Source organism: Astyanax mexicanus, chromosome 10 (genome assembly GCF_023375975.1).
Source record: "Astyanax mexicanus isolate ESR-SI-001 chromosome 10, AstMex3_surface, whole genome shotgun sequence".
In the NCBI taxonomy this organism is placed as follows: Eukaryota; Metazoa; Chordata; class Actinopteri; order Characiformes; family Acestrorhamphidae; genus Astyanax; species Astyanax mexicanus.
In genome coordinates, this window is record NC_064417.1 from 18,156,435 (window position 1) to 18,168,998 (window position 12,564).

Here is a 12,564-nt window from a genome sequence, read left to right on the forward strand (position 1 = left end):
GAATCACTCCACAAGAACAATAAGTATAACAGGCTGCTAATTTACATTAACATAACATAACATAAAGAGGAAATACACTGTATTTTGGTATAAAAAAATAAAAAATAAACTGCAACAAACACAATAAAAATAAAAAGTGTTAAATAAACCATATGTTTTAGATTTTAGATTCTTTAGGTTGTTGCAAGAGTTACCAGCCCCAAAAAACAAAAGTTCACAGCACCCCAGATAAGAGATACATATTTTGCTTTGTTTAACAATTAAAATAAATACCATTAAAATAAAAAATGAAGTCATTCAGACCATGAATGAACACTTAAGTACTAAACTTAAGTGTTCATTCATGGTCTGAATGACTTCAGTATTACAATGTAAGAAAAATAAATAAATAAAAATAAATAAATGAATGAAAAGGTCCATCAACTTGTGACAAGTACTGTATGCTATTAGATTTACAACCAACTTACACGCAGTCAATAGGCAAACATATCTACTAGTACATACCAAAACTACAAAAAATGTTAAACATAAATTTGACATTTTGTCTTTTTGTAATAATCATGAAGATAAATAAACATTTTCACATTATGCAGTAGTATGCTGAAGACAACATTTACACCGACATGCAAAGCCAGTCGAAGTCCATTAATTTCCTTAGAAGGCTGCAAACTTTGACATTCATGGAGTGTTTTTTCTTCTCCACTACCTTTCCACTTCTTTTGCTCAGGACCTGCTCAGTAGATGTCTTAGAGCCAGTGGTTGGGTTGATTCCCACAAAACATCTGCACAGTCAGAAAAAGAGCTGTATTAGAACATTTTAAGACAGCGTCTATAGGGCAGTTGTAATCTGTAATGTTCTATTTTCAAATGAATTCCCTCTATATACATTTCTAATCTCAATTGCAACAGTTTTGTCACTAATAATGAGTTTATTTAGGTGCTATCCTTTTAAAATGCTACAATAATATATTACTTAAGTTTAGTGGGATATAAACAAATATTTGTTTTTGTTGGGCTATGTATTTTAAAAAGTCCTAAAATTAAAATTTTATTCCATCATACACAAGAATGTGAGGCATTTGACCTTTTTTTGCACATTTCTAAAGGAAATTAAAATACAGTTAATTAAAAATGACTTCATATTTAGTATATGCAAATGACTGACTCATGACCAATATGTTTTGGCTGCGAGGTCTTATTGAAATTTTTTGTGTGTGTTGAAGTTGGCTCATGATTACTGTGTGATACTGATGTACATTCAATCATGTTAGAAATCCAAATACAGCTTTAATCATTTTAACATATTTAAACAAATATGCGGCTCAACTTTTTTAAACTAACATTAAAAAAAACCAAAGAAAAATGTACCCAAGTAAACCATTTACCAAATTAAAGGGATGAATTATACTGAAAGAAAAGGGGGGGAAAAAAACAACAACACCACACCCCTAAACAAAATCACACCCAAAGCGAAAGTGTTGGACTTTTAAGTAACCAAATAAATAATGTGGAACTATTTTTTGAATAACACTCATTTACCTTTGGATAAAGTCTAGAGTGCATGAGGCCTCTTTTTGGTATTCCAAATTAAAGTTGTAGAATGAGGCAAACAAAGCTGCCAAGCCTGCAGCAAAGTTGGGATGTGAAGACAAGACCACCTGACCTTCTATACTCATCATCCAATTTGCTGAGGTCAGTGTCTCACCTTAAATAGTTAAACATTTATTCATTAATATAAATGTCTCTGACCAACCCAAGTTGCAATAGTAAACTAATTTAGTACCTTGAACAATCAATCTTGGAGAGTCTGGTAAAACTGATTCCTCCACATCTGCTGGTGTGGCTGTGGCCTAAAACACAAACATATATACAATAGACTAATATAAAAGACATAATTTAAGATTCACTCTAACAAATAACCCCACAAGTTTTGGAAACTGAAAGCAGAAGTCAAATAATAAGAGTAATTATTTAAATGCAGATTAAATTTACTTACATCAACTTGTAAAATCAGTGCTTCAGAGTGTTCTTTGAAGTGTGCCATCAGCAGGAGGACAACACATGGTGCCAGTATGGTAGCTCGACCTTGACAGAATTTGCTGGACTTCATTTGTTGGTTTTTGGCGAAAAAAGTTAACGATCATCTTCCCTCTGTGCTCAATTGCATCAGTAATTTTTTCAAGGATAGAGATGTCAGTTAACAGCTTAAAGTGATTATAAATTTCTTTTGGTGTAAAAAGAAATGGCCAGCCAGTTTTGAGCTCCACAATAGATGGGGCTGGACTTGCATTGATGGTTTTTCGTTGCAAGTAGTAGGTCCTCTCCATGAGCTGAGTAATGTGCCCTCTCTCTGCTGCTGCTGGACCCTCACGAGCATAAAGCTCTTTCATTTCCTCCTGCTTCTCTTTCAGAATTGACTCAGTTTCCCCTTGAGGACAATCAGGTTGCCATCTGATGCACCCATATTGGTCCGATGGCCCTTTTGCTCGGTTTGTAGTTGGTGAACTGGAGTGTCCTTTCATCCTTCTGCGCCTTCCTATTACACTGTTACGGTTGAGGTGTTCAACTCGCGTTTTTAGCTGGTTCACCAGTGAAGCAAACCCACTTCCAATTCTGGTGCCATCTTTTAGAATGTCTGCAAAACTTTCTGGATATTCCTTAACAACCATCTTGGCGACTGTAACGCAGTCTGATCTAGTAGGATTGGGCTCAATAAGTCTTATTTCGTCTACAATGACTTATCATCTCCCGACGGTCTCGAGGAGTAGGCCGCTGTTGTGCATTTATCGAGAGTTTTATTCCTTGGGGCATCTTGCTCCATGGGACCTTAAACTTGTCGAGCCAAGTACTAAGATCTATTACTCTGGATCTGTCATTTGGGCTGGATGTACTTGGTGTACTGATGGTGGGTTGGCTATTCCTTAGACTTCTTGATACGTCTGCAGGTGTTGGACTTTGGACATCTGAACGAAGAACAGAACTTAATTCTTCTGAAAACAATAAAGAAATGCAGAATTGTTACATTAGATAAAGAGTTTCAAAAGAACACTTGGGGGACCAAACTAACAATTAGTATTTACCATGCTTTGAGAGATACTCTTTTTTGCTACTCATTTATTTAGATGCAGAAAGTCTGCCAGAATCAATATACTGTAGAATGAGTTTTCCAGTTATAGTTTCTATTTCTATTTATCCCGATATACTTTTTAGTACTTTCAGAGGTGTGAAGCTTGTTACCAAAAAGTTAGGTTGTGCCTGGATATAAGCCACAATAGTGACATTCTATTTAATACTCTCCAGGGAGAACACTATAGTCTAGATGGAAACAGGGGTCCACGAGCACATAGTGGATTTTTTTTCCCCACCTGTTTTTCCTAAACTTTGAAGTGTCTATGTTAAGATTCTGACAGGTAACAGGATGAAATAATGTCCCATGATATTTATTTTTAACCCTTTAATGCATCTATGGCAATTCTGAACCTGAAAAAAATGATGAAGAAATTGGCATATATCCTTGAGTTCACAAACTTTACAGATAAATGAGCACACTTTTCCATACAATTCTGGGCCAAGGAAGTCAATAGAATGGTTATTTCTAAGTTTTTTAAACATTTTGACTCTTATCTGGGACAAAAAAAAAAAAAAAAAGCAGAAAATGTTAAATGTGACTATGTTTTCACATTATACTAATTCCTGCACACTAAATAAAAACATCCTGAGATTGTACTTAATCCTTAAAGTGTGTAATTTGAGATTCTGACGGGTAACAGGACAAAACATGTCCTGTGGGGCTTATTTTTAATTTTTTACTACATCTATCCCAGTGCCAAACCTAAAAAATGAAATTGGCATAGCTCATTCAGTTAAAAACCTACACAACCAAATGAACACACTTTTCCATACAATTGACACATGTTGACTTAATTCTGGGACAAAAAAGATACAAAAATTAGCAGAAAATGTTATGATCGCCTGTATGTTTTCACATTATATTTCCATTATAACCCTAGTCTATTTTTAGATCCTGACAGGTACCAGGACGAAAAAAGTAATTAGCTGCAGAACTAATTGATGATAAAATTCAACAATGTACTAAAAATAAAATATTAGTATAGTGGGGTACTAATAATTTTTATCCTCATTATCACCATTGAAGAGATCATCAAAGTCTCTTTTAAATCTCAGTCCCTTCCTCCAGATCATCGGTCCCCTCTCCAATCAATTCTGTCTCTTCTGCTCTTGCAAAAATGTCAACAAGAGAAGGAGGGAAGATGGGGCAAACTGACCAGACCGGCTCCAACACCCCCTCTTCCATCGTCTTCTCCCAACTCATGCACTGATCGTAAGGGTATGGCCTTTCAGGTTTTGGCTGATCTGTCCTTTCTTAGAAGCCAACCCTGTAGTTTACTCTGTCTACTTTAAAACTTGCATCCAGGGCTCTGTTAACACCCACCATCTTTTGCAGCATCTTGGTTCTCACAGCATCAATGGAGGTCAGTTGACCATGGACATACATAACATTATCTCCTGTTGGAGCTCATTGCTGTCCTGCCACAATGTACCAAGCTGCAGCTTCTTCAAGAGAGCTACTTTTCCCTTGCCCTTGAGAGCACTGGTGCAGCATAGTATCCCAGAAGAGTGCTGCAGTATTTAGATCCCAGAGCTCCAGCTAGCTCAGAGACATTCACTACATGCTAAGGTTGACACTGCTGACATGGTAAAGGAGGTTCAGTAATGTGTCTGTGTTCGGGGTCCTCATCACACTGGACTTGTACCCCCACTTTACAGCTTGATGGAGGTACAGGAAAACACGGGTGTCTGTCTCCTCCTGGTTTGACTGCATGGCGTGGATCTCTGAAACCTAAACCCTTAACAAAATGTACAATTTTTAACACATACCTGTATATTGAACACACTACAATTCTAGCGCTCCATTCAAATGTTTTTATAGCGTTTGATATGTGATGACAGCCACAGTTAAGCACCGATAACTATGGTCTAGCTAGTTGCCGAGCTACCCACTGTCTTATAGAATTACTACAAACCTAGCTAGCCAGCTAACACTAAGTAACTATAGTGTATGTCAGCTAAATAAACTGTAGTTAGCTCGCTAGCTAGCGAGGTAACGTTAGCTACATTTAGCTGATATACACCACAGTTAATTAATTAGTGCTAGCTAGCTAGCTAGGTTGGTAGTCATTCCATTAGACAGCAGTTAGCTCGCTAGCTAGCTACATTTAGCTGACATACACCACAGTAACTTGCTGCTAACTAGCTTGACTGTAGTTAGTTAGCTGGCTAGCTAGCTAACCTAGATAACCTAGCTGCATGGCACACCTTTAAACCAAATAAAGAGTTAAACTAAGTAGTTAGATGTTTTATCAACCGATCATACTTAGGTTAATAAAACACACATTCCAATACAACACTCCAAATAACTTCAATATGTTCCATCTAACCAATAACCAATGAACAGAACCAACAAAGCTAACAAATGCTACTCTAACAACAACTAGCTAGCAAACTCTCTAAATAAACCAGGTTTGGCTTGCTAATAAGCCTCACGTAGCACCACGTGAATCTAGTCTAATTTAAAAGGTTTCCTAAAACAAAGGTTAATTCTTACTCACAAATGCAGGTGTTCTTGGAGTTTTCCTCAGGTGGGTGAGCTCAAGAACAGCAGTAAATCCTGAGGAAACTTCTTCTTTCCAGGGGAAAACAGAACTGCCTCTTTGCCCCCAGTAGGTTATGGTTAAATACACAGGTGGCAGTTGTATTTGTAGGGCATCCCATGATGCATTGCGTTCTACAGTTTTACAATGGAAAATCGTTAAACAGTTATTTACTGTATGGTTTTACTGTAAAAAATACAGCAATTGGTTACAGTGTATAAGAAAAGCTCATGGCAACAGTATGTGGATCAACATTGTCATGTTGGTATGCAACTTATGTGAGTAACACACTAATTCTGTTATAGCATAGCTCAATAAATATTGACCATATTGGTCTAAACATTTAACCCTTTCAGCCCTTGAGTTGTCTCCAGTGATGAAAAGGAAATGTAAGAATGTGAGTTTCTGTCTGTAGTTCACAGAAAAGAAGATTCAAATATTCTACTATAAAATCTATACAGCAAGTAAATAAAATAAAATAAAATATTTCCAGTGCAGTGGGCGGGGCCTAGTTACTGTTTCATTGGTTTGTAAACTTTTTTATTGGCTTGTTCATGGTCTATCTCTCACATCTTTCAAAAAGTGTTATGTGCAACAAAACATTTAAAAATAAGGATAATGCAATATGTTTATTCTAATGTATGCAGGGTTCAAAAGGGGTAATATATTGTTCTTATTGGAATTAAGTAGAATCTTTCTTTTGAAAAGCACTGCAATCTGACACTGATCTGAAATCTAAAACGTCAACATTTTCCCTGTTTATATCATCAATATTAACACTAACATCAATCCTGTAATCCTGAGTATGACCTTAATTATTTTATAAATAGTTCATTTTATCACACTTATTGCCTCCTAACCTGACGTTGATATACAGCCAGTCAAACGTCTGTCAGCGGTTGTATCTGTAGTGTTTTCTGTAATTGTTCCATAATATCTTATTTTCACTCCGTCCCTCTCTTTCTCTGCTGTTGATTTCTTCTCTGTTCCACAGTGAGTCAGATCAGAAAGAGAGAGAGCGAGTGTTTGGACCTCACACCACGCAGCTCTCTCTCACTTTAATAAGCCATGCCAAGGCGCTAACTCGCTGTAACCGTCTTTATCAAAAGCCAGAGCCTCCTGCAGCGCTACTCCACACAGAGCCCGCCCCGCGCCCAGCAGCATCCTCACAGCCCAATCCGGGTCAGAACATCCTGCAGCTCCTCCTCATTATCCAGCACAAACCTCCCAAACACACTGATCCCGGATCAGCCGCCGGCCTGGCACTCTGCTCCACGCTGGAGATCAGCAGAGCCTGCTTACATACGAGAGAGAGAGAGGGATGAGATGAAATGAAGCCAGGGATGCAGAACGGAAGAAGCAGTCAAGAGGAAAGACAGAACAAAAATGAAATATTTGATATCAGTCCACAGCTTTCAGACATGACAGACAGATGTGTGTGTGTGTGTGCTTGAGAAGGGAAGACAGAGTGTATTGTGTCTAATGGATGTGGGCAGCTTAGATGGTTGGAGAAACACATGCTGGTTGTACCAACAGATCCACTCTTATTATTAAAACCATAATGAAATAAAATATTCAGTAGCACTTATACCTTATTTTTATATAATATGCCCCCACTATCAGGCCTCACTCCAACTCCTATAATTCACATCACCTTGCTCTGAGCACCCTGACCTGTGTTTAACCTCTCTCACATGGGAGCACCTCATAATGTAAAATTTATCAGTAAAGTCAGTCTTTATTACTTTAAGACATTAGATGTATTAGACTATTAAATATGACATCTAAAATGATTTTATCTCATTAAAAATATAAGTTATGGCATCATGTATGAGGCTGGATGCAAGTGCAAGGTTTAAAAAGCAAGAACTAAGTCAAACACACCACACAAAACCAGTAGCAAAGAGGCAGGACAGAGAACAAAAGAAAACATGAGGTATATATTCTGTATACACAGACACACCAGACAAGAAATACCTGGAGAAAATAACAAGGGGACGTGGCTAGGGCAGGGCTAGGGCGAAGACAAGACAGCAACAAAAAAGAGAACAAAACAAGCTGAGGAAATGACTGACAGAACCAAGAAAGGAAGAAAATGAGACAGACATGGGGCTGAGGTGTGGCTCTAGAATTTGGATTTTGATACTAGTATCAAGTGTATTAATACAATGTGCACAATCAAATAATACTGAAATACTTTCTTCACTCTCTTTGGTGGAAAACATAGCCATGCTGTCAAAAGTACAAAACAAATCCAATGTAAAGCTGATGATGGATTATTTAAATAGAGCAAGGTTTTCATGTGTGACATTTGTAGGGGTCATGATAGTGTCAGAGTTGTGTCAGGAGTCAGATCAACAACAAATCAAGAGACATTTCTGTTGACTTAACAAATAAAGAATTCTATATCCAGTTGACTGCACTGTTTTTCTGGAAAATATTCTCGAAAATTTCATCAAAATGAAAATATCAAAATATCAAAATATTTATAAAGATGTGAGCCTCAGTAACAGCACTGTTGTTTAAAAACTCCTCTTGAACAGGAAAAACTTGTCTGATAAAAGCTCAATTTTCCAGTTCTACTTTCTTAAAGCACTCCATTTATAATCAAATATCGACACACACCTGCAACACACACCTGAATCAAGATGAAGAGTCAAGTAGAAAAGTAAACAAGTCAGTCTGATTTAGTGAAAGGACAACTCTACATAATGTCTAGATTCATATCTCTGCACACTTTGTGAAGAAAAAATACCATTATTTAGGATCACATTCCCCAGGTTAACCTATAGCAGCAGTTCTCAAACTTATTTAGACCGCATATCACCACTGACCTAAATAAAACTTTTAACCACCTTAAAGCCATTTAACAAAAACACATGTACCAAACAGTAAGCTAGACATATAATCCACACATAACAGGTCATATCTTTAGTCGATTGTCCTTTACCTGTACGTATCTTACCGCTTTTGCAGTGTGTAGGTTAGAACGGTAAGTTTTTTGTTTCTGGTTAATACAGTATTCCTACTGAGACTCTCAGAAAGATTTAGACAAAGAAAAACAACAAGAGAGCCAAGAAGTGGACTACAGTGTTTACTACCTTATTTAGCTATTAATTGTAGTGCAGAAACTGTTGTGAACTGTTGGTGGCTGGTGGTTTATATAGCAGATCTTGTGGCGTTCCACAGTGTTAGAAATTCGGCTTTCAGGAATCAGGAGTCAGAATCAGGAATCAGGAGACAGCTTGAGAGATGACTTGAGTTTATTCTCGTGCAGACAGAAAATCTACACGGGCACAGCTTAGTTGGTCGTTGCTCCCTCTGTGTCCGCCTGACTAGTCCATGTGACTTGTCTGTCTGTTACTGTCTGTGTGAGACTCTCTGACCGAGACTCAGCTAGACTGAGCTACTAAGACATTTTAGCAGGACTTTCCATACAGGAGAAACTGCTTTGAACACAGCAGGGGGAGAAAGGGTAAGGGTTTATGGAGGAGTATGTGGGGGGTGTCATCATCAACTTATGTTAAACAAAGGAGAGATGTGAGAGATAAGGGTGAGGGGCAAAAGGTTAGGAGTGTATAGGGAAAAAGGGGGGTTAAGGAGTGAGACAGTTTAGAACCTAAGAAAACTTAATAAAAGTACAATTTGTTGTTGACAGAATCTCTCAACAGGGTTTTACTCTAGGGCCAATTAAACTTATGTTTATTATTATAAATCTGTAGTTCTGAGAGTGCAGGTCTGAAGAGTAGACTTGCACACCGGTTCTAATAGGTAAAGCACTAAACAGCTTGTGTACCGATAATAGCTAGCGGTTCGTCCCATGTGGCTAGTAAAAGAGCTAGTGCTTAACGCGGTTAGCAGTTAATGCTAATGCTGCTCCAGTCTCGAGTCTCTGTGCTGGAGAACTAAACGGAAACTCCTGTATAAATCTGTACTTTAGCAGAGTGGCATTACTACTCCTTACTACCTGGCTAGTAAAATTCATACATAAGGTGCACCAGATTATTAGATGCATGACATTTTTTAGACATTTAAAGGATTTTAAATGTGGCTTATAGTGCGAAAAATCGGTTTGTTAAAGAAAAAACAGCCAACTTTTTGAGAGCTTGGGAGTCACTGATATATCTGATATAGAAGTTGATATATCAATCAAAATGTTACTGCTTCAGCACAATTCCAGTGTGATCTAAATGCATAATGTTGCACCGTGGCAACAAATCTAAAAATTAATGAAACAAAGTTGTCAGAATAGGCTTTAAAATAGACATTTAAACATAATTCTTTACATGCCAAAACATAATAATCAAAAAGTGCTTTGGGGCCTGAGGGCAACATTATGACTTAGAGGGTTAAAACCCCCTGTAATAGATCATTTGAAATACTGGAAATAAGAATAACTAATTTTTTTGCTAAATTTCAGTATTGAATTATAGTAATATAGAAAGTTTAAAACTATAGCATTCTGTAAGAAGTAGAAGGGATTGCTTTTCTTGCTTTCTGTTGGTGTGTTAGTGCTGAGATATTCATACAATCTAAAGTACCGCATTTCCACACTGTGTTAAAAACAAAACAAAAAAAGTGAGATTTTATTATGTCTTCATCATACGTATATAAATAATTGTTTATAGGTTTTATAAAAAAAAGCTGCCGCTGCATGTGTAGGCTTTCCCTGCTGTTTAGGAAGGATGCAGCAATGGTTGCTATGGTGACAGAGTGGTCATCTTCCTTTTCTGAACAGATCTAATTTTGTTAGTCTGCTTTAAGGCATGATGTCATGGGTTGTTTGTGATTTAAGTGGAAACATTTCAAGTTGCTTTCATTTCTACCTCTGAAGAGCGGTGTGAGATGTATTAATGTGGAAATTAAATTACAGTTTGAGCTCTGGAGGTGAGGAGCTTTACACTTTCTTCATCTTCCTCTTGGATTTTTATTAAACTTCAGATCTGCGTCACACTTTGACGCTTGCTCTGGGCTTGACATGATGCGAGTTGATGAGCTTGTATTCATCACTCTCAAAAAACACTTAGTTACAAAAAAAATAACACACCCAAATTTCAGCAAAACTTTGCATGCAGTTGTGTTTCAGGCAAATACGTAAATGATTACAGGTCTGGTCTGATTAAACACCTGGACACTGCCACAAAGTGCTTTCCCCACTGCCCTATAAAAAAGGCTTTCTGGGGTAGTGTACCTCTTGGTGAGAGATCATTACGTGCTAGAGATGTCTCTATAACGCAACAACATTTTACCATGTTGACCAACTTTTAGAGGGTGGTGCAAGAATCCAGGTTCTGTTTGTGATTTGACAATGATCAGGTTTAAAAAAAAAAAAAAAAAAAGCTCACACTCTAAAATTTTATTGGACTGCCTTTACTGCCTTTTCATTGGACTGGCTTTATTTCAATAACATTTATTTTAATTCAGTGTTGCATTAATTTTTCACCAAGATCTTGCAGTAGCATTGATGATGGTAGAGTCTGACCACTGCACAAAGCAGCACTTCTCCAGCACATCCCAAAGATTCTCAATGTGTGGTTAAGGTCTGGACTCTGTGGTGAACGATCCATGTGTGAAAATGATGATCTCATGCTCCCTGAATCACTCTTTCACAATTCCAGCCCCATGATTTCTGGCATTGTCATCTTGGAAGTTGCTCGTGTCATCAGGGAAGAAAAAATCCATTGCTGGAATAAGCTGGTCTATATTCAGTATATTCAGGTAGTCAGCTGACCTCATTCTTTTAGCACATACTGTTGCTGAACCTAGACCTGCAGACACACTGCAGCATCAACCCCAGATCATTTACTTACTTAAATCCAGGTGGAGACTTTTTTTTGGCCAGGCAGTGCATTAAGGCTTCAGTCTTGTCTTCAGTCTTGTCTTCATTCTTTCTTCTTGTGTTATAAACATACACACACACTTTAGGCAAACTTTACTTTCTAAACTATTTTTCTGTTGTTATTTTGATTCTCCGTCTCGTTACCCTGGTTCAGAAATTTAGGGCACACAGATTTTGCAGATCTGTAGAGTTATGAACTCTGCTGCAGTGTGTGTGCACAGCGATTTACAGCAGCTCAGCGTTCATAAAAATGTTTGAATGTGTCTCCATTGATTTTTGGTTCCCACCTGTGCACGCCTGCATTCTGTTCGATGAAAAAGAGAGAGATTTGTATTTAAACTGAAATTGGCTCTTTTAGAGCAGACCTGTGGGATTAACCTGAGTATTCAAGCATCTAAATACACTCTCAACAGATCATACAGAGCAGAGAGAGGAGGAGAAAATTGAGTGTCCCAGTCAGGTGACAAGCACATCTTTAATAAAACCATTAATAAAATTTGACTGGAAGTGCAAAGTCAAAATTAAAGCACCATTTGAAGCTCCTTTCAGAGAATAGAGATTTGCAGAGGATACTGGTAACAGATCAGGTTTATGAGTAGATCTTTTCGGGCCTCTGGAAGAGGAGCATTTATTAGGTATGTACTGAATATTTGGAAACACATACTTTGTAATAAATTTTGACCTGGAGCATCAAGAATCTGTACCTTGAGCTTCACATTTATAATACTGTATATTCGTATGAAAGAGAGACATGCTGCTAAATAACTGAAAGCTTAATCGAGGTAAGGTAAGGTAAGGTAAGGTAGAAAGTGATTGGCAGACTAAGAAAATAAAGCAGAGTATGGATTTTAAAGTCTTGGGTTTTCAGGAATTACAGGAATTGCATGAGTCATTAACTTAATTAGCTTTAATACAGTAACAAAACTCATAAGCTATGATTGTCCTTTCAGAACATAAGGAACTGCAGAGTATCTTGGTTGCAGGTTTTTAAGTATCTTTTCAGGCTTTAGGAGGATGAGTATTTGTTAGGGATGCATTGAATATTTGATCAAC

The 12,564-nt window shown here is 37.4% G+C and overlaps 1 protein-coding gene and 1 long non-coding RNA gene across 2 annotated transcripts in view; one reads left to right on the forward strand and one right to left on the reverse strand.

Annotated features, from left to right (window-relative positions):
• The window catches only part of mgat4b (alpha-1,3-mannosyl-glycoprotein 4-beta-N-acetylglucosaminyltransferase B), a 212,697-nt gene that overhangs the window by 164,484 nt on the left and 35,649 nt on the right, over positions 1-12,564 (forward strand). The window lies entirely within an intron of this gene.
• LOC111195726 (uncharacterized) lies at positions 424-6,348 on the reverse strand. The gene is made up of 4 exons (XR_007440944.1): positions 5,631-6,348; positions 1,997-2,990; positions 1,784-1,850; positions 424-782 (listed from the first exon to the last, which is right to left on the reverse strand). It is a non-coding gene; the product is annotated as an uncharacterized LOC111195726 (long non-coding RNA).